This window comes from Scyliorhinus torazame, chromosome 2, assembly GCF_047496885.1.
Source record: "Scyliorhinus torazame isolate Kashiwa2021f chromosome 2, sScyTor2.1, whole genome shotgun sequence".
Lineage (NCBI taxonomy): Eukaryota > Metazoa > Chordata > Chondrichthyes > Carcharhiniformes > Scyliorhinidae > Scyliorhinus > Scyliorhinus torazame.
Genome location: NC_092708.1, coordinates 246,137,543 through 246,159,540, shown reverse-complemented (window position 1 = coordinate 246,159,540; position 21,998 = coordinate 246,137,543). Strand labels below are relative to the sequence as shown.

Here is a 21,998-nt window from a genome sequence, read left to right as displayed (position 1 = left end):
ACTAGGACATCGGTTCCAGTCCTGCCCAGGTGCAGACCGTCCGGTTTGTACAGGTCCCACCTCCCCCAGAGCCGGTTCCAATGCTCCAGGAATTTGAATCCCTCCCTCTTGCACCATCTCTCGAGCCACGCATTCATCCTATCTATCCTGACATTCCTACTCTGACTAGCTTGTGGCACTGGTAGCAATCCTGAGATTACTATCTTTGAGGTCCTACTTTTTAGTTTAACTCCTAACTCCCTGAATTCAACTTGTAGGACATCGTCCCGTTTTTTTTACCTATATCGTTGGTGCCTATGTGCACCACGACAGCTGGCTGTTCACCCTCGCGCCCCCCCCCCCCCTCCCAGAATGTCCTGCAGCCGCTCCGAGACATCCTTGACCCTTGCACCAGGGAGGCAACATACCATCCTGGAGCCTCGATTGCGTCCGCAGAACCGCCTGTCTATTCCCCTTACGATTGAGTCCCCTATCACTATAGCCCTGCCATTCTTCTTCCTGCCCAACTGCGCAGCAGAGCCAGCCACGGTGCCATAAACCTGGCTGCTGCTGCCTTCCCCTGGTGAGCCATCTCCCTCAACAGTATCCAAAGCGGTATATTTGTTTTGCAGGGAGATGACCGCAGCGGACACCTGCACTGCCTTCCTACTCTTGCTCTGTCTTTTGGTCACCCATTTTCTATCTCCCTTAGTACCTTTCACCTGGGGTGTGACCAACTCGCTAAACGTGCTATCCACAATGTCCTCAGCATCGCGGATGCTCCAAAGTGAGTCCATCTGCAGCTCCAGAGCTGTCAAGCGGTCTAACAGGAGCTGTAACTGGACACACTTCTTGCACGTGAAGGAGCCAGGGACAGTGGACGTGTCCCTGAGCTCCCACATCGCACACGAGGAGCATGACACGGGTCTGAGATCTCCTGCCATGTCGTAAACCTTCGGTTAGCTTCAACAATTACAATTTCCTCCCCCAAATAAATAAATAAATAAACAACGAAGAAAAAAATAAATAAATATACCAATGAAAAGAAAAAGAAAACAGAAATACTACTTACCAGTCACTTACCAGGGATAAAAAGCACCTCCACCCCCTCAAGCCTTGAATTCCCACCTAGATTCAAATTCCCAAACTCACTCTTGGTTCTGTCTCACTCTAGCTATGTCTTCTCTGGCTCACTGGGAGAACTCACTGGGAGTGAGTTTACAAGTTGCTCTTTTTAAATTGTCCTGAATTGACTCCCCTCCCCCACCTGCTTTCAGATCAAGGTAGATTAAAGTGACTGACACTTAACTGCCAACCAGTTATGTGAGTGGGTGGGGCAGCCCTTGTTAACCTACACTGCACAATACTAGCTTAATTTAAATTAATTTAAACTCCTGAAATTTAAAAGGAGCTGCCTTACTGATTTGATTCAATTCCCACCTAGATACAGATCTTTGATGACAATTTGGGTTGATGAAGGTAGTGCAGTGGGCGTTCTGGATGTGGGTTTTCAATAGACATTTGATGAAGTATCCATATAGACTTTTTTCTATCCATAAGTTTTGCCTGATCTGATGAGATATTCCGATGTTTCCTGCTTGTGTTCCAAATTAGAACTTGTGGTAGTATGTATTGGGGTCATGTGGGACTGGAAGCCCTAATGTCATTGGCTGACAGATCCCGGGTCCTGGTTGGCCGTTGACCTCATACTCCGCCCTGAAGGCGAAGTATAAGAAGCCGGTGCCTTCCCCCGCAGGCCAGTTTACTATCGGGCTGCTGGGGAACAGGCACGCTTAATAAAGCCTCATCGACTTCACTCTATTCGTCTCACGGAGTCTTTGTGCGCCACAATTTATTAAGCGTGCCTAAAAAGGACTATGGAGCTCAGGATCATTCCAGAAAGCCTGAGGATCAGCCCCCACGCAGTGAATGCGGCAGCAGCCTTCAAACACTGGCAGACTTGCTTTGAGGCCTACATCACATCGACCACAGGCCGAGTCTCAGACAAACAAAAACTGCAGGTCCTGCACTCGAGGGTGAGCACGGAGATTTTCACCCTCATTGAAGACACCCGCGATTTCCAGACGGCGTTCACAGCACTGAGAAGTCTCTACGTTCGCCCAGTTAACCAAATCTACGCTCGCTACCAGCTCGCGACAAGACGGCAAGCTCCCGGAGAATCGATGGACGAGTTCTACGCCGTGCTGCTGATTTTGGGAAGAGCCTGCAGCTGCCCGTCGGTGAATGCAAACGAACATACGGACATGTTAATGCGCGATGCTTTTGTTGCAGGTATGCAATCCTCCCAAATCCGCCAAAGACTTCTAGAAAAAGAGTCGCTAGGACTCTCTGAGGCACGGGCCCTGGCAGCCTCGCTGGAAGTAGCCGCGCGTAATACCCGCGCCTACGGCCCCGACCGCGCGGCAGGCCATTGGGCCCCGTACGTACCCGTCGCGGCAAACCCCCTACACCGCCCCCCCCGGACACCCCACAGACTTGCGCAGTCCAAACGCCGAGTCGCACCGGGGGCGCCCGCTGTTATTTCTGCGGCCAGGCGAAGCACCCCCGACAACGCTGTCCGGCCCGCGCAGCCATCTGCAAAAGCTGCGGGAAAAAGGGCCATTATGCGGTGGTGCGCCGGTCCCGCGAGGTCGCCGCCGTCCCGGGAGCACAGGGAGCCCTGCAAGCAGTCTATGCATCCCAACCCCCCCAGCACGCCATGTGCAACCCGCAGGCGCCGCCATTTTGGGTCCCGACCACCGCGGTCCCGGGAGAACTGGGAGCCCTGCACGCCGCCTACGCTCCCCAACCCCCCTCCCCGCAGCCCATGTACGACCCGCCGCCGGCGCTCCCGATTTGGGTGCCGGCCAACACTCTCCACGGAGAGGAGGGGGTTTTTCGCATCCCGAACGCCACCATCACCCCTGTCCCGCGCCCCACGCCTAACCCGCTGGCGCCACCTACCTTGACCCCGACCACCGCTGACCCGGCGAGGGAGCTCCGCGCGGTGCCAGCGCTCGCGGCCCCACGACTGACCCGCCGGCGCCGCCGACCTGGGCCCTCACCCCCGTCCCGCGCCCCACGCCTGACCCGCCGGATCCGCCGACCTGGGCCCTCACCCCCGTCCCGCGCCCCACGCCTGACCCGCCGACGCAACTTACCTGGATCCCGATCACCACCGTCCCCGGCGAGGGAGCTCCTCACGGTCCCAGCGCTCGCAGTACTGACCCGCCGGCCTGGGCCCCGACCACTGCTGTCCCCGGCGAGGGAGCTCCGCGCGGTCCTAGCGCCCGCGGCCCTGGCGCTCGCAGTCAAGGAACTCCGCGCGGTCCTAGCGCCTGCGGCCCGGGCTCTCGCAATGCAGGAACTCCGCGCGGTCCAAGCGCCCCCCAGACCCCCCTGCACACCATGTGCGACCCGCAGACGCCGCCATTTTGGGTCCCGACCACCACGAGGGGAGGAGGGGCCCCGCCATCTTGGACTGCCCCCGACCTGTACGATGCATGGGGGTGGCCATTTTGTCCACCCCCGACGCCATCTTGTGACCCCTCAGCCACGGGCAATGTATGGGGGTGGCCATTTTGTCCATCCCCGACGCCATCTTGGACGGCAATAACGGACCCCACCCCACTATTATAACCACGGCTCGCTTCGGTTACACTCGATCAGGCTCGGCCCCGGACTCTCCAGACGACGACGACAACGGTCCTAATTAACGGCCACAAGACGCCATGCCTAGTCGACTCCGGGAGCACGGAAAGTTTTATACATCCCGACACGGTAAGATGCTGTTCCTTAACTACCTTCCCCAGCGCACAAAAGATTTGCCTAGCTGCAGGATCCCACTCCGTACAGATCCAGGGATTCTGCATAGTTACCCTAACGGTACAGGGGAGGGAATTCAAAAACTACAAACTTAACGTCCTTCCCCAACTCTGTGCCCCCACCTTGCTGGGCTTAGATTTTCAATGTAACCTACAGAGCCTTACGTTTAAATTCGGCGGCCCCATACCCCCACTCACTATCTGCGGCCTCGCCACCCTCAAGGTGCAACCCCCGTCCTTGTTTGCGAACCTCACCCCGGATTGCAAACCCGTCGCCACTAGGAGCAGACGGTACAGCGCCCAGGACCGGACCTTCATTCACTCCGAAGTCCAGCGGCTACCAAAGGAGGGCATAATCCAGGCCAGCAATAGTCCCTGGAGAGCGCAGGTGGTAGTAGTGAAGACAGGGGAGAAACAAAGGATGGTCGTTGACTATAGCCAGATCATCAACAGGTACACACAACTAGACGCGTACCCTCTCCCCCGCATATCCGACATGGTCAATCGGATTGCCCAGTATAAAGTCTTCTCCACCGTGGACCTCAAGTCCGCCTACCATCAACTCCCCATCCGCCCAAGTGACCGCAAGTACACAGCCTTCGAGGCAGACGGGCGGTTATACCATTTCCTACGGGTCCCTTTTGGCGTCACAAACGGCGTCTCGGTCTTCCAACGGGAAATGGACCGAATGGTTGATCAACATGGGTTACGGGCCACGTTCCCGTACCTCGACAATGTAACCATCTGCGGCCAATATCAGCAGGACCACGACGCCAACCTCCAAAAATTCCTCCAGACTGCCAAAGCCTTGAACCTCACGTACAACGAGGACAAGTGCGTTTTTAGCACCGATCGGCTAGCCATTCTGGGCTACATAGTGCGCAATAGGATAATAGGCCCCCACCCCGAACGTATGCGCGCACTCATGGAATTTCCCCTCCCGCACTGCCCAAAAGCCCTGAAACGCTGCCTGGGGTTCTTTTCATACTACGCCCAGTGGGTCCCCCAGTACGCAGACAAGGCCCGCCCCCTAATACAGACCACGACTTTCCCGCTGTCGACAGAGGCTTGCCAGGCTTTCAGCCGCATCAAAGCGGACATCGCAAAGGCCACGATGCGCGCCATCGACGAGTCCCTCCCCTCCCAGGTCGAGAGCGACGCCTCTGACGTAGCTCTAGCGGCTACCCTTAACCAAGCGGGCAGACCCGTGGCCTTCTTCTCCCGAACCCTCCACGCCTCAGAAATCCGCCACTCCTCAGTGGAAAAGGAAGCCCAAGCCATAGTGGAAGCTGTGCGACATTGGAGGCATTACCTGGCCGGCAGGAGATTCACTCTCCTCACTGACCAACGGTCGGTAGCCTTCATGTTCGATAATGCACAGCAGGGCAAGATCAAGAACGACAAGATCTTGCGGTGGAGGATCGAACTCTCCACCTTCAACTATGAGATCTTGTACCGGCCCGGAAAGCTGAACGAGCCGTCCGATGCCCTATCCCGCGGGACATGTGCCAACGCACAAATTGACCGCCTCCAAGCCCTCCACGAGGACCTCTGCCACCCGGGGGTCACTCGGTTTTACCACTTCATCAAGTCCCGCAATCTCCCATACTCCTTAGAGGAGGTCCGTACAGTCACAAGAGACTGCCACATCTGCGCAGAATGCAAACCGCATTTTTTCAGGCCAGATGGAGCGCACCTGATTAAGGCTTCCCGCCCCTTTGAACGCCTCAGTCTCGATTTCAAAGGGCCCCTCCCCTCCACCGACCGCAACGCGTATTTCCTTAATGTAGTGGACGAATACTCCCGCTTCCCTTTTGCCATTCCCTGCTCCGACATGACCGCGGCCACAGTCATTAAAGCCCTGAACAGCATCTTCACGCTGTTCGGTTATAGAATCATAGAATCATAGAAGTTTACAGCATGGAAACAGGCCCTTCGGCCCAACCAGTCCATGCCGCCCAGTTTTTACCATTAAGCTAGTCCCAGTTGCCCGCACTTGGCCCATAACCCTCTATACCCATCTTACCCATGTAACTATCTAAATGCTTTTTAAAAGACACAATTGTACCCGCCTCTACTACTACCTCTGGCAGCCCATTCCAGACACTCACTACCCTCTGAGTGAAGAAATTGCTCCTCTGGGCCCTTCTGAATCTCTCCCCTCTCACCTTAAACCTCTGCCCTCTAGTTTTAGACTCCCCTACCTTTGGGAAAAGATGTTGAGTATCTACCTAATCTATGCCCCTCATTATTTTATAGACCTCTATAAGATCACCCCTAAGACTCCTACGCTCCAGGGAAAAAAGTCCCAGTCTATCCAGCCTCTCCTTATAACTCAAACCATCAAGTCCCGGCAACATCCTAGTAAATCTTTTCTGCACTCTTTCTAGTTTAATAATATCCTTTCTATAATAGGGTGACCAAAACTGCACACAGTATTCCAAGTGTGGCCGTACCAATGTCTTGTACAACTTCAACAAGACGTCCCAACTCCTGTATTCAATGTTCTGACCAATGAAACCAAGCATGCCGAATGCCTTCTTCACCACCCTGTCCACCTGCGACTCCACCTTCAAGGAGCTATGAACCTGTACTCCTAGATCTCTTTGTTCTATAACTCTCCCCAACGCCATACCATTAACTGAGTAGGTCCTGGCCTGATTCGATCTGCCAAAATGCATCACCTCACATTTATCTAAATTAAACTCCATCTGCCATTCGTCGGCCCACTGGCCTAATTGATCAAGATCCCGTTGCAATCCTAGATAACCTTCTTCACTATCCACTGTGCCACCAATCTTGGTGTCATCTGCAAACTTACTAACCATGCCTCCTAAATTCTCATCCAAATCATTAATATAAATCACAAATAACAGTGGACCCAGCACCGATCCCTGAGGCACACCACTGGTCACAGGCCTCCAGTTTGAAAAACAACCCTCTACAACCACCCTCTGCCTTCTGTCGTCCAGCCAATTTTGAATCCAATTGGCAACCTCACCATGGATCCCGTGAGCTTTAACCTTCTGCACAACCTACCATGCCGTACCTTGTCAAAGGCTTTGCTAAAGTCCATGTAGACAACGTCTACTGCACTGCCCTCATCTACCTTCTTGGTCACTCCCTCAAAAAACTCAATCAAATTTGTGAGACATGATTTTCCACGCACAAAGCCATGCTGACTGCCCCGAATCAGTCCTTGCCTCTCTAAATGCTTGTAGATCCTGTCTCTCAGAATACCTTCTAGCAACTTACCTACTACAGACGTTAGGCTCACCGGTCTGTAGTTCCCAGGCTTTTCCCTGCTGCCCTTCTTAAACAAGGGCATAACATTCGCCACTCTCCAATCTTCAGGCACCTCACCTGTGGCTGCCGATGATTCAAATATCTCTGTTAGGGTACCCGCAATTTCCTCCCTAGCCTCCCACAACATCCTGGGATACATTTCATCAGGTCCCGGGGATTTATCTACCTTGATGCGCTTTAAGACTTCCAGCACCTCCTCCTCTGTAATATGCACACTTCTCAAGACATCACTATTTATTTCCCTTAGTTTCCTAACATCCATGCCTTTCTCCACCGTGAATACCGATGAGAAATATTCATTCAGGATCTCACCCAACTCTTGTGGCTCTGCACATAGATGTCCTTGTTGATCCTTAAGAGGCCCTACTCTGTCCCTAGTTACTCTTTTCCCCTTTATGTATCTGTAGAATCTCTTTGGATTCTCCCTTGCATTATTTGCCAAAGCAATTTCATGTCCCCTTTTTGCCCTCCTGATTTCCCTCTTAACTCTATTTCGACAATCTCTATACTCTTCAAGGGATCCACTTGATCCCAGTTGCTTTTGTACGTCATATGCCTCCTTCTTCTTTTTGACCAGAGTCTCAATATCTCGAGTCATCCAGGGTTCCCTACTTCTACCAGCCTTGCCCTTCACTCTAAAGGGAATGTGCTGACCCTGCACCCTGGTTAACACATTTTTAAAAGCCTCCCATTTACCAGCCGTCCCTTTGCCTGCCAATAGTCTCCCCCAATCTACCTCTGCAAGTTCCTGTCTGATACCATCAAAATTGGCCTTGCCCCAATTAAGAATTTTAACTCTTGGGCCAGACCTATCATTCTCCATAGCTATCTTAAAACTAATGGAATTATGGTCACTTGTCCCAAAGTGATCCCTCACTAGCACTTCTGTCACTTGCCCTTCCTTATTTCCCAAGACGAGGTCAAGTTTTGCCCCCTCTCTAGTCGGTCCATCCACATACTGAATGAGAAATTCCTCCTGAATACACTCAACAAATTTCCCTCCATCCAAGCCCCTAATGCTATGGCTGTCCCAGTCAATGTTGGGAAAGTTAAAGTCCCCTACTACTACCACCCTATTATTCTTGCAGCTATCTGTAATCTCCTTACATATTTGCTCCTCAATTTCCCGCTGACTATTTGGGGGCCTGTAGTACAGTCCTACCAAGGTGATCTCTCCCTTCTTATTTTTCAGTTCCACCCATATAGACTCAGTGGGCAAACCCTCGGATATATCCCCTCTAAGTACTGCCGTGATGTTCTCCGTGATGGTTACCCCGCATACGTCCACAGCGACAGGGGGTCCTCTTTCATGAGTGACGAGCTGCGCCAGTTCCTGCTCAGCAAGGGCATAGCTTCAAGCAGGACGACCAGCTACAACCCCCGGGGGAACGGGCAAGTAGAAAGGGAGAACGGCACGGTCTGGAAGGCCGTCCTACTGGCCCTACGGTCCAGGGATCTCCCAGTTTCACGGTGGCAGGAGGTCCTCCCGGACGCTCTCCATTCCATCCGGTCGTTATTATGTACGAGCACTAATCAAACGCCTCACGAGCGTCTCCTTGTCTTCCCTAGGAGGTCCTCCTCTGGAACGTCGCTGCCGACCTGGCTGGCGGCCCCAGGACCCATCCTGCTCCGAAAGCACGTGCGGGCACATAAGGCGGACCCGTTGGTCGAAAGGGTTCACCTCCTCCACGCAAACCCCCAGTACGCCTACGTGGAGTACCCCGACGGCCGACAGGACACGGTCTCCCTGCGGGATCTGGCGCCCGCCGGCACCACGCACACCCCCCCGACACCATCAACCCAACCGCCCCCTTCCTGCCACCGCCGCACCCCGCGACCGCCCCCTTCCCAGGAGGATCAGTCCCCCTCCCCTTTGCACCGACAGCTGAAACCGTGCGGCTCCCGGAGGCGACAACGCTGGTACAAGCACCACCACCACCGCCGGGGCCGAGGCGATCGACACGGACGACCAGACCGCCCGACCGACTCGTGGCGTCGATGTAAAACAAAGATGGACTGTCCAATGAACATTTTGTTTTTCCTCTGTAAATAGTTGTAACAGGACGATACTGTCCAATACTGTACTACCATGTAACTGTTCTATCCTCCCAGGACCAGCCCTGTAAACCCTTACCACCATACGAAGCATCACCCCGCCGGGTTCATTTTTGACAAGGGGTGAATGTGGTAGTATGTATTGGGGGTCATGTGGGACTGGAAGCCCTAATGTCATTGGCTGACAGATCCCGGGTCCTGGTTGGCCGTTGACCTCATACTCCGCCCTGAAGGCGAAGTATAAGAAGCCGGTGCCTTCCCCCGCAGGCCAGTTTACTATCGGGCTGCTGGGGAACAGACACGCTTAATAAAGCCTCATCGACTTCACTCTATTCGTCTCACGGAGTCTTTGTGCGCCACAGAACTGGAATGGAGCCACAAACCGAGGAAGAAAGATTAGGAAAGTGTTGTCTGACGGGATGAGATAATCTTGTTCTTAAACATCAAAGAAAAATAAATAAGTAATGCATTGTCTTACAGTAAGTTGAATCCCAAGTCATGGAGATAAACTTGCATAGAATTTCTCCTACCCATTTCTTGAGAAGCGGGTGATGATGTAATCTTGTATGAATGCCAGGTTGTTCTGCTGGCATTGAGCTCTTCTAGGTCAGGTAACATGGATTCAAAGGCAAGGAAAGGTCCCTTTAATAAGTGTCAACAATGCACTTTGAGGGTTGGTGGAATTTAATTGCGATAGCTAGGGTCTCGGTGACAAATCCAGAGGTTGCTGAGCGGAAGTGAAGCGACTAGACAAATGCAATCACATGAAGGAGGGCCAATTAGCAAGGTAGAGGCATGGGGCCTGTCCATTCATATGACTGGGGTGGGCAGGAAGACGCCAATACAGCAAAGGATTCAGTGTATTCCCAGGTGGCCCGATGGCACGATGGCACAGTGGTTAGCACTGCTGCATCACAGTACCAGGGACTCGGGTTCAATTCCGACCTTGGGTGACTGTCTGTGTGGAGTTTGCACATTCTCACCGTGTCCGTGTGGGTTTCCTCTGGATGCTCCGGTTTCTTCTCAGGGTCCAAAGATGGGGAGGTTAGGTGGATTGGCCATGCAAAATTGCCCTTTAGTGTCTAGAGATGTGCAGGTTAGGAGGATTAGCCATGTTAAATTGCTTCTTCGTGTCCAAAAAGGTGAGTTGGGGTTATGGGGATAGGGTGAGGTGTGGGCCTAGGTATGATGCTCCTTTGGAGGGTTTGTGTGACTTAATGGGCTGAATGGCCTCCTTCTGCACTGTAGGGATTATAGGTAGGGATTCTATGACCTTTCAGAGACCCCTGTGTTGTATTTCAAACCATTCGGTGCATCAAATGATGGCATTGAGCATGGGGATGTTGTGGCTATTTTGCTAATTCTGAGGATGAACGTTTAAATTACAGGCCATTGCAGTTTACAAACTTGATTTCTCGTTTTTAAAGCATCTGGAACTTAAAGCTTTAAAGTGACAATACAGTAGTTGGGTGGAAAACTGACTAGTTCACTTTTGCCCTTGAGTGAGAGAAATGTATTGTGGCCTGATTTGCCAGTGACTCCAGTCCCACACCAAAGTGGTCAACTTTTAACTTCCCCAGAAGCAGCCTCACAAGTCACCCAGTGGGACAAAACCCCCTCATATGGCATTTTCTTTATTTGCCAAGAGTTACATTTTTTCAAAATGCATTCTCAGATGTAGTTGACACTGCCAAGGTAATAACTTCTCTCACTGAAGAAATGTAGTTACCAGCACCGCAGCTGTTGCCATACGGCACATAGGCAGCTGCTCCGCTTGCTCAGCTGTTTTATAATCTATTATCTTTATTATTGTCACAAGTAGGCTTACATTAACACTGCAATGAAGTTACTGTGAAAAGCCCCTAGTCCCCACATTCCGGCGCCTGTTCGGGTATATGGAGGGAGAATTCAGAATGTCCAATTCACCTAACAGCACGTCTTTCGGGACTTGCGGGAGGAAACCGGAGCACCCGGAGGAAACCCACGCAGACACGGGGAGAACGTGCAGACTCCGCACTGACAGTGACCCATGCCGGGAATCGAACCTGTGACCCTGGCACTGTGAAGCAACAGTGCTAACCACTATGCTAGCGTGCCAGCATAGCTGCCCAGTAACAGGGGAAAAAAACAAGAAATCAAGTTGGCCAATCAGAGCTTTGCCTGTCGGACGATTGACTACTGATAGGCTCACTAGTCAAAGGGTGGGCTCTGACTAGTCAATTGAATTTTTTATTCTTCTTTAATTTGTGGCCATGGTCTTTCTTGAATCTTTGCTTCTTCAGTTGACTTATGGGCGCATTTTAGTTTGCGTTCTATTTTGTCAGGTTTAAAATAATACTGCCTTTTTGTCACGTGGCTTCCAGAACTTCTGCAGAGTCTCTGGTGGAATCTTACAGAACACCGGGGTTCCGTGGACTCCAGTTTGAGGGCCCCTGATCTAATTTCATGTGTTCCTATTGTTATGATCCCTGTACATAGAACATAGAAAAATACAGCACAGAACAGGCCCTTCGGCCCACGATGTTGTGCCGAACCTTTGTCCTAGATTAATCATAGATTATCATTGAATTTACAGTACAGAAGGCCATTCGGCCCATTGAGTCTGCACCGGCTCTTGGAAAGAGCACCCTCCCCAAAGTCAACACCTCCACCCAACACTAAGGGCAATTTTGGACACTAAGGGCAATTTATCATGGCCAATCCACCTAACCTGCACATCTTTGGACTGTGGGAGGAAACCAGAGCACCCGGAGGAAACCTACGCAGACACGGGGAGGATGTGCAGACTCCGCACAGACAGTGACCCAAGCCTGAATCATTCCTGGGACCCCGGAGCTGTGAAGCAATTGTGCTATCCACAATGCTACCGTGCTGCCCTTAAGAACAAATAAATCTACACTATATAATTTTATCGAAATCCATGTACCTATCCAATAGCTGCTTGAAGGTCCCTAATGTTTCCAACTCAACTACTTCCACAGGGAGTGCATTCCATGCCCCCACTACTCTCTGGGTAAAGAACCTACCTCTGACATCCCCCCTATATCTTCCACCATTCACCTTAAATTTATGTCCCCTTGTAATGGTTTGTTCCACCCGGGGAAAAAGTCTCTGACTGTCTACTCTATCTATTCCCCTGATCATCTTATAAACCTCTATCAAGTCGCCCCTCATCCTTCTCTGTTCTAATGAGAAAAGGCCTAGCACCCTCAACCTTTCCTCGTAAGACCTACTCTCAATTCCAGGCAACATCCTGGTAAATCTCCTTTGCACCTTTTGCAAAGCTTCCACATCCTTTCTAAAATGAGGCGACCAGAACTGCGCACACTACTCCAAATGTGGCCTTACCAAAGTTTTGTACAGCTGCATCATCACCTCACGGCTCTTAAATTCAATCCCTCTGTTAATGAACGCGAGCACACCATAGGCCTTCTTCACAGCTCTATCCACTTGAGTGGCAACTTTCAAAGATGTATGAACATAGACCCCAAGATCTCTCTGCTCCTCCACATTGCCAAGAACTCTACCGTTAACCCTGTATTCCGCATTCATATTTGTCCTTCCAAAATGGACAACCTCACACTTTTCTGGGCTAAACTCCATCTGCCACTTCTCAGCCCAGCTCTGCATCCTATCTATGTCTCTTTGCAGCCGACAACAGCCCTCCTCACTATCCACAACTCCAGCAATCTTCGTATCGTCTGCAAATCTACTGACACACCCTTCAACTCCCTCATCCAAGTCATTAATGAAAACCAGAAACAGCAGAGGACCCAGAACTGATCCCTGCGGTATGCCACTGGTAACTGGGATCCAGGCTGAATATTTGCCATCCACCATCACTCTCTGACTTCTATCGGTTAGCCAGTTCGTTATCCAACTGGCCAAATTTCCCACTATCCCATGCCTCCTTACTTTCTGCAGAAGCCTACCATGGGGAACCTTATCAAATGCCTTACTAAAATCCATGTACACTACATCCACTGCTTTACCTTCATCCACATGCTTGGTCACCTCCTCAAAGAATTCAATAAGACTTGTAAGGCAAGACCTACCCCTCACAAATCCTTGCTGACTATCCCTAATCAAGCAGTGTCTTTCCAGATGCTCAGAAATCCTATCCTTCAGTACCCTTTCCATTACTTTGCCTACCACCGAAGTAAGACTAACTGGCCTGTAATTCCCAGGGTTATCCCTAGTCCCTTTTTTGAACAGGAGCACGACATTCGCCACTCTCCAATCCCCTGGTACCACCCCTGTTAACAGTGAGGACGAAAAGATCATTGCCAACGGCTCTGCTATTTCATCTGTTGCTTCCCATAGAATTCTTGGATATATCCCGTCAGGCCCAGGAGACTTGTCTATCCTCAAGTTTTTCAAAATGCCCAACACATCTTCCTTCTTAACAAGTATTTCCTCGAGCTTACCAGTCTGTTTCACACTGTCCTCTCCAACAATATGGCCCCTCTCATTTGTAAATACAGAAGAAAAGTACTCGTTCAAGACCTCTCCTATCTCTTCAGACTCAATACACAAACTCCTGCTACTGTCCTTGATTGGAACCTACCCTCACTCTAGTCATTCTCATATTTCTCACATATGCGTAAAAGGCCTTGGGGTTTTCCTTGATCCTACCCGCCAAAGATTGTTCATGCCCTCTCTTAGCTCTCCTAATCCCTTTCTTCAGTTCCCTCCTGGCAATCTTGTATCTCTCCAACGCCCTGTCTGAACCTTGTTTCCTCAGCCTTACATAAGTCTCCTTTTTCGTCTTAACAAGACATTCAACCTCTCTTGTCAACCATGGTTCCCTCACTCAACCATCTCTTCCCTGCCTGACAGGGACATACATATCAAGGACACGTAGTACCTGTTCCTTGAACAAGTTCCACATTTCACTTGTGTCCTTCCCTGACAGCCTATGTTCCCAACTTATGCACTTCAATTCTTGTCTGACAACATCGTATTTACCCTTCCCCCAATTGTAAACCTTGCTCTGTTGCACGCACCTATCCCTCTCCATTACTAAAGTGAAAGTCACAGAATTGTGGTCACTATCTCCAAAATGCTCCCCCACTAACAAATCTATCACTTGCCCTGGTTCATTACCAAGTACTAAATCCAATATTGCCCCTCCTCTGGTCAGACAATGTACATACTGTGTTAGAAAAGCTTCCTGGACACACTGCACAAACACCACCCCATCCAAACTATTTGATCTAAAGAGTTTCCACTCAATATTTGAGAAGTTGAAGTCACCCATGACTACTACCCTGTGACTTCTGCACCTTTCCAAAATCTGTTTCCCAATCTGTTCCTCCACATCTCTGCTACTATTGGGGGGCCTATAGAAAACTCCTAACGTAGCCAACCAATAGCTTTATAAGGAGTGATGAATTTTGACAGCAACCAATGGAAAGAACAGAAGGATAAGTTTTCAAGTTCTAAGACTTTTACTGTAAGAAACAAACTAAAATCGAAGTAGATAAAACATTAATAGGCAACTAACAAAAGTAACAGAACTGAGATATGTCTTACAAATCCTTTCGCTGGGTGCCATGCTTCTGGCAGGTATGTATCATTAAAGAAATGGCCCCAAAGTTGCCTCCAGCTTCACTTTTCTCCGCAATGCCAAATAAAAACATCCAGTGTCTTTTGACAAGCAACCACTCAGCCTGAGTTTTCTGGTCTGATTACCACCAGCAACGCACAACTTGGCAATTCTCAATTCCTTAACTCATCAATCCCTTTGTTCTTAACAGAAAACAAACTTTCAAAAGCATCCTGCTTGGTTGTTAGCATGAAAACAGATTCCTCTGCTTCTCTACAGAAGTCTATCGGCCTCTAAAAAGAAGCTGTCCTTTTTTTGTACTGTGAAAATGTGTCAAATCTGTGGTTGGGTTTTTCTGTCCCTTCCCAATGGCGGGATCTTCTGGTCCCACCGAAAGCAATTCCTCTCGGCAGGTTCTTCGGCTGCACATCAGGCGAGCAATGCAAATGGCCATTGATGTCGGTGGGACTGGAAGATCCTGCCAGCGTCCAATGGTAAGGGCCGCCCCCTCGGTTGGTAAACCTGCCGCGAGGTGGGAAGAAAAATCCCAGCCTGTCACTTAACATTTCAATGAGTTCACATTTGAGTTTCTCCCCCATAGCAACCAGATCACATGGACATGTTTCCCAGCTGAGGTGTTTATCATGACTTCACCATTCCCCTTTTTGGAACATTCTGTTTCACCTTCAGACATTTCACAATATCATGGTCTTGTAAAGTAAAACATTCATGTCAATATACATGTGATTCTCCTTGGGGGAAAAAAAATCTTTTTTTACAACTTAAATTTAAAAAGGGGATAATGTAGTTTGATTTAGACTATGTACAAAAACAGTGTCACGTACAGTTGGGAAGTATGTTTAAAAGGGGTGTTCAACATAACTGCTCACAGCAGAACCATGTCAGTGTTTTCTCTATCCAGTACACTGCAACAATCTTCAGATAAGGTCCGTGTAATTCTACCAGAGTTTAGGTAAGAGGCAATTTCACACTATTGCACAAAGTTTGTTTGAAAAGTGAAAAAAAACATTTTCTTTGGTTCTCTTTTCCTAGGAGCTCCCCATGATTCCTTGGCTCCAAGTATCCAAACACGGGATCAAATTGCCAAGTTATTTTAAGTGGAAACCCTTCCACCCGATCTGACAAGCAGGACACAAAACTGTCACAGTGGACGGCACGGTGGTGCAATGGTTAGCACTGCTGCCTCACAGCACCGAGGAGCCGGGTTCAATCCTGGCCCTGGTTCACTGTCCGTGAGGAGTTTGCACTTTCTCCTCATGTCTGCGTGGGTCTGTTGCTGCTAACTTTAGCCTTAGTTTAATTGCTCTGTTCTATCACCTTTGCTCTTGAGTCGCCAGGTATCTTCCTGATACCGCCACGTGGTTCAAGTCCGAGTAATGATCAATAATCCAACACACCGCTTAGTAAGAGTTAAATCAACGCACATTTATTATATACAGTAATCAATACTCATGCATAAATTCTACGTTTAAGCTACTTCCTACAACTAACAGGCCAATACTTAACTTGGAAATGGCCCACCAGGTCAGGGAAACTAATGGCCTTTCATTTGGGTTCTGAGCCTGCGGGATTCAAAGCTGGTACAGATTGATAGCTAGGAGCGCCTATCTCGTAGCGAGCGTTGAAGTAAGATTTACGATTTGAGCAGCTGTTGCAGAAGGCTAGCAGAAGGGTCGCAGGAGGGTGCAGAAGGGGTAGCAGAAGGGTCGATTTGAACTTAGACACTATTCTTATAGTCCCCAGGGACTTCCTGCCTTACGGGGGGGGGACCCTGTACCTGGTTCCCCCAATCACTTGGTTCGATATTCTCCAATGCTGGAGCGATTCCTTGATCGATGGGCGGTCTTGGGGTGATCGTTCACCTCCCTTTGTGTAGGCTCCTGTTGGCGCCGAAATGTCTGGGTTGGCTTTGTGTGTCTAATTTGTTGCACATTGTTCCCGGGGATTGCTCATTAGTATTCAGATGGCTGGTGTTTTGTTGTGCTGGTGGCTGCAGGTATTGATCTTGTCTGGCCTTCCTAGAGGCGAATACACAGTTTTACCTGCAGCTGCTTGTTTTAGTCCTGTTGGCTGATTTTCCCATCAGCCTTTTCCGTTCGCCATTTTAAATCGGGGTTGGCCATTCTAAATCGGGAGTTAGCCATTTTAACTGGCTACAGGTCTCACCCCCACAATCCAAAGTTGTGCTTGATAGGTGGATTGGCCACACTAAATTGCCCCTTAATGGGAAAAATGTTTAAAAACAATGTTGTCATAGCACTATGTTTCAATATGGAGCTGGGAGATCTTTGAATTTCAACCATTAGACCAGTCAGTATTGAGGACTTGTTCTTTGTGATGTTCAGAGTGGCTAGTGATGTGCAATAATTGGAAGCTGTGACACCTTGCACAGCTGATATGGAATGTACTCAATTGTGTGAAACATTAAAAGAAGCAGCTGGATCTTGGCAAACTGCGATGACGGGTACATGACAGCTCTTTGGTGTGTGCAAAATGACAGCCGAGGAAAGATCTGGAAAAAAAAATTAGCATTGCAATATTTAAACTCCAATTACGCAGTACTCAGTGTACTCCCAGAGGAAGTTAGAAAATGCAGTCGCCAAATTAATTTTTTGCATCTTTATTGGTGCAATAATTATTATTGTTCCTTACCAAAGATGGATACAATCCATGTTGCATTAATGACAATGGGTAAGAGAGTAGATAAAGCAGTGATGGGCAAGTTAGCCGAGTGAGTGGGCTGCATGAGTGACCCGCCTTTATCTCAGTGGGCCGCAAGATTGAAATTGGGCGCTTACACTAACCATGACCCCATGAATAAGAGTTGTTGAAAATGCTCAATCATTTATATATTAATAGAACTGCCATCAACTTCAAATTGTAAAACAAAATAAATATTTACATTGTTGGTATAGAGGGAGCGCACGGTTCTCATGGTCAATGTTGTGAGCAATCAGCAAGCACCTCACTTCACTTGCCCTTGCTTTACGTGTGAATCACTTCAGTCATACCGGTAAGAAAAAAACTACGCGGACGGAAATCATTTAAAATGTTGCCCCCTGCGCGTGGGCAATGGTCAAAAAAAGTCTCGTGGGTTGCACTCAGAACCCAGATGAGCAGTACGTGGCCACAGGTTGCTCATCACCGAGCTAAAGAAAAGTTGACACCTTTGTCGTGTTGGGTGTTCTGATACACAAATGATCCAACACGGCTGTAGATGGTACAACTCTGTTTTATTGTCTAAACAACGGTAACAACTAACTGCTGGCTTGGGAACGTGCTTCACCAGCTAACCTGTGGACCCAGCCCGATCACTATCTTAGTGAGGCACTCAGCACATGGTCTATATCTGAGTGGCGCGCTGTGAGCTCTGTGATTTGAGCTATCTCCTGGTAGAATGAGCGGGAACTGTGGTGTTCCCTGTTTTATAGTGCGTGTGCTCTCACTGGCGATTGGCTGCGATGTTATGTGTGTGCTGGTTGGTCCAACTACCTGTCCATCAGTGTGTGTGTGTGATTGCACCATGATATGCTGATGAGGAAATGCAGCGATATTGAGGAAATAATTTATGTCCGTTTTTACAGTAATATAGATATATAGGCCAGAAACTGTGGGTAATCAATGGACTAATCAGGGTGAGGAACTTAAAGCAATTTCTATTGACAGAGAAAGGTATTAAAGAATAGTAAGGGACTAAACACTGACAAATCCCTTGGACCTAATGGCCTCCACCCTCTGGTTCTAAAAGAAAACGCTGCAGCGATAACGCACGCATTGATTATGATTTTCTAAATTTACCTCTCTTTTAGATTGGCCACAGTGGATTCGAATTTAGCAAATTTAACACAATCATTCAAGAAAGGTGGTGAGAAAGAAAACAGGGAACTGCAAGTCAGTTAGCCTGACGTCAGTCATCAGCAAGATGCTTAAATCTATTATGAAGGAAGTATTAGCAATGCTCTTGGAAAATCATTCTGCAGTCAGACAGAAACAACATGGTTTTGTGAAAGAAAAATCATATTTGACAAATTTATTACAAATCTGAGGATATATGTATTGGGTAAATAAAGGGGAACCAATATATAGGAACAGAGTAGGCCATTCAGCCCCTCGAGCCTGTCCCACCCAAAATTCAATCAGATCTTGGCTAATCTGTGACCTAACTCCATATACCTGCCTTTGGTCCATATCCCTTAATATTTTTGTTCAACAAAAATCTATATACATTTACATAGATTTAATATATTTGGATTCGCAAGAGTGGAATATGTAAGATTATGGCTCATGGAGTTGGGGGTAATATATTAGCATGGATGGAGGATTTGTTAACTAGCAGGAAGCAGAAAGTTGGGATAAACAGACCATTTTTAAGTTGCAAGGCTTTAACTAGGGTGTGCTGTAAGGATCATTGCTGGGACCTCAGCTATTCACAATCTATATTAATGACAGACAAATTGACTGAGGGTGATGCATCTAAATTTGCTGATAAATAAAGCTAGGTGAGAAGGGACTGTAGGTAGACAATATGAGTTTAAAAAGGGATATGGATAGGTTAAGTGAGTGGGCATGGTTCACAAGTTAGAAAGTGTGAGGTTATTCACTTAAGTGGTAGGATTAGAAATGCAGAATATTTTTAAAAGCCCTGAAACCTTTAAATGTTGATGTTCAGAGATTTGACTGTACTCATACAAGGAACACAGAAACTTAGCATGCCGGTACATCAAGAAATTAGCAAGACAAATGCTATTCTGGCCTTTATTGCAAGAGGTTTGTAATATAGGTGTAAGGAAGTCTTGTTGCAATAGCATTGGCCTTTGGTGAAACCACACCTGTCATACTGTGCACAGTTTTGGTCTCTGTGTCGAGGAAGGATTTATTTACCTTGGAGCTGGTTCAGTGAAGGTCCAATAGATGGATGCCGGGGAGAGAGCATTGTCCTCTGATGAGAAGTTGAGCAAATTGGATTTATGGGTCCTGGAGTTTAGGGGAATTAAAATGTACAAGATACTGAAGGGGCTTGACAGGGTAAGCTAAGAGGAGGTTTCCCCTAGCTGGGATTATATAACAAGGGGGCACAGTCTCAGGATAAGGGATCAATCAATTTGGACTCAAGTGAGGAGAATTTTCTTTACTCTGATGGTTGTGAATGACTGGAATTATCCCAAAGGGTTGTGATTGCTCCATCATTGAGCGCTTTTAAGGTTGATCTAGATTTCTGGTCTTTTGGAGAATCAAGGGTCGTGGGAAGCAGATGATAAAATGGATTTGAGGCAGATGGTCAGTTGTTGTAACCCCAATGCAGGTCCTACGATCAGGACAATACGATTTCCCATGACCTCCCCGGAATATGAACTTCCCCTTTAAGGGGGCGGGGCTGCCCCTCTACAAGGAGAGCCCCAGCTTTAGAAAAACCCCGGCCTAGGTGCAGGTCGGGGAAGGAGAACCTTAGGGGAGTGGAGGACGATTAGAATTGTATTGAAATAAACATTGTCCATAATTTCTACTATCGCCTGTTTGTTCTACTTATCACGGATTCAACAAAGCCATGATCTTATAGAGTGGCAAAACAAAAGTCAGAGGGCTGAAGGCTAGATTCTCCATTTCAGCTGACGCCAGGACTGAATCGATGGTGTTCTACAACCATGGAAGTGCCGCCAATTCCGAGAAATTCCAGATCCGTTAAGGGGCTAGCACCAGCGCTATGTGGAAATAGAGCGATCCCAGTGAAAAATGATGTCAGATTCACCGAGGTCGGGATTGACACTCGAGAGGCTGACAAGCTGCAGCAGCATATAAGCATTCCACTCCCCCCACACACTCATCCCAGCTAACAAGATGACAGCCCAAAGAGTGGCCAGCGGTTCGCAAATGCAGAGCTCGAGACCTTGCTGGATGCAGTGGAGGAGAGGCGGGCTACCCTGTTCCCCGGGGTGTGAAGGAGGTTGTCACCTGTCACTGTTCACCGGGCCTGGATGCAGGTGGCAAAGGCCATGAGCGCCATGGGCCCCACTGACAGGACTGGTCAGCAGTGTCGCAAGACGCTGCACAACCTCTTCAGGGCAGACAGGATGAGTAGCCAGCACCGTGCCCCTGGCACCAACCCCCTCCCACACCTGTAACCCCCCCCCCCAACCCGGACAGCAAGTGACCTCCCCCCTCCGCCGGCAGTCTGCTCGCAACCCACCTGCACCACATGCCAACACCCATACCGCCTGCCATGTGCCTTGTTCACAAAAATTGCCAGCTGCCCAACCCCTGTGCTGCCCCTGTCCGGCTGTCTAGCATGGCATTTTCGGTTTATTCCCATCCCCACCCCCGAAGAAGGTGGTGCATAACCGCAGGGAGAGATAGAATACTGGAGGATCCACCGAACCTGTGGCCCTTCACCATTGTGGAGCAGTGGGCAATGGATCTGTCAGTCAACCCAGGGAGAGGGCAGTCGTCAAGGTGGAGGTTGGCATTGGGGAACCAAGTAAACCTCTGCTGAGTTGTGGCGTCTCTATGGCACGCGTGACCCAAGCCCCACACCACTCCAACCAGCCCCCCCCCCACCCTTTCCAGGAGCCTGAACTGCATCTTCAGGACCCCGCTTTGATCATGGCCCTGATCGTGGCATGGGCATTGCTGTAGCGGGTCTCCGCATTAGTCTGTGGCCTCCGGATAGGCGTCGTCATCAACGACTACAGTGGATAACTCCTGTCGCCTAAAAGCCAACCCCTCACCCGGGGAAGCTCCTTTGTGTTGGTCTGATTAGTAAGTTTGTGGATGACACAAAGGTTGGTGGAATTGCGGATAGCGATGGGGACTGTCAGAGGATACAGCAGAATTTAGATCGTTTGGAGACTTGGCAGATGGAGTTTAATCTGGACAAATGTGAGGTAATGCATTTTGGAAGGTCTAATACAGGTCGGGAATATACAGTGAATGGTAGAACCCTCAAGAGTATTGACAGTCAGAGAGATCTTGGTGTGCAGGTCCACAGGTCACTGAAAGGGGCAACAGAGGTGGAGAAGATAGTCAAGAAGGCACACGGCATGCTTGCCTTCATTGGCCGGGGCATTGAGTATAAAAATTGGCAAGTCATGTTGCAGCTGTATAGAACCTCAGTTAGGCCACACTTGGAGTATAGTGTTCAATTCTGGTCGCCACACTACCAGAAGGATGTGGAGGCTTTAGAGAGGGTGCAGAAGAGATTTACCAGGATGTTGTCTGGTATGGAGGGCATTAGCTATGAGGAGAGGTTGAATAAACTTGGTTTGTTCTCA

General features: G+C 49.1%; 1 protein-coding gene across 3 annotated transcripts in view; it reads right to left on the bottom strand.

Moving 5' to 3' along the window:
• Positions 1-21,998, bottom strand: part of LOC140396973 (uncharacterized) — a 115,086-nt gene that overhangs the window by 29,710 nt on the left and 63,378 nt on the right. Inside the window, exon 4 of one of the 3 annotated variants that reach the window (XR_011936659.1) lies at positions 16,202-17,245. The exons of the other annotated variants lie outside the window; for them this stretch is intronic. The gene's annotated coding sequence lies outside the window, so the exon portion shown is untranslated. Of the gene's footprint in view, positions 1-16,201; positions 17,246-21,998 lie in introns of those variants that run through there. 3 annotated transcript variants of the gene reach the window in all.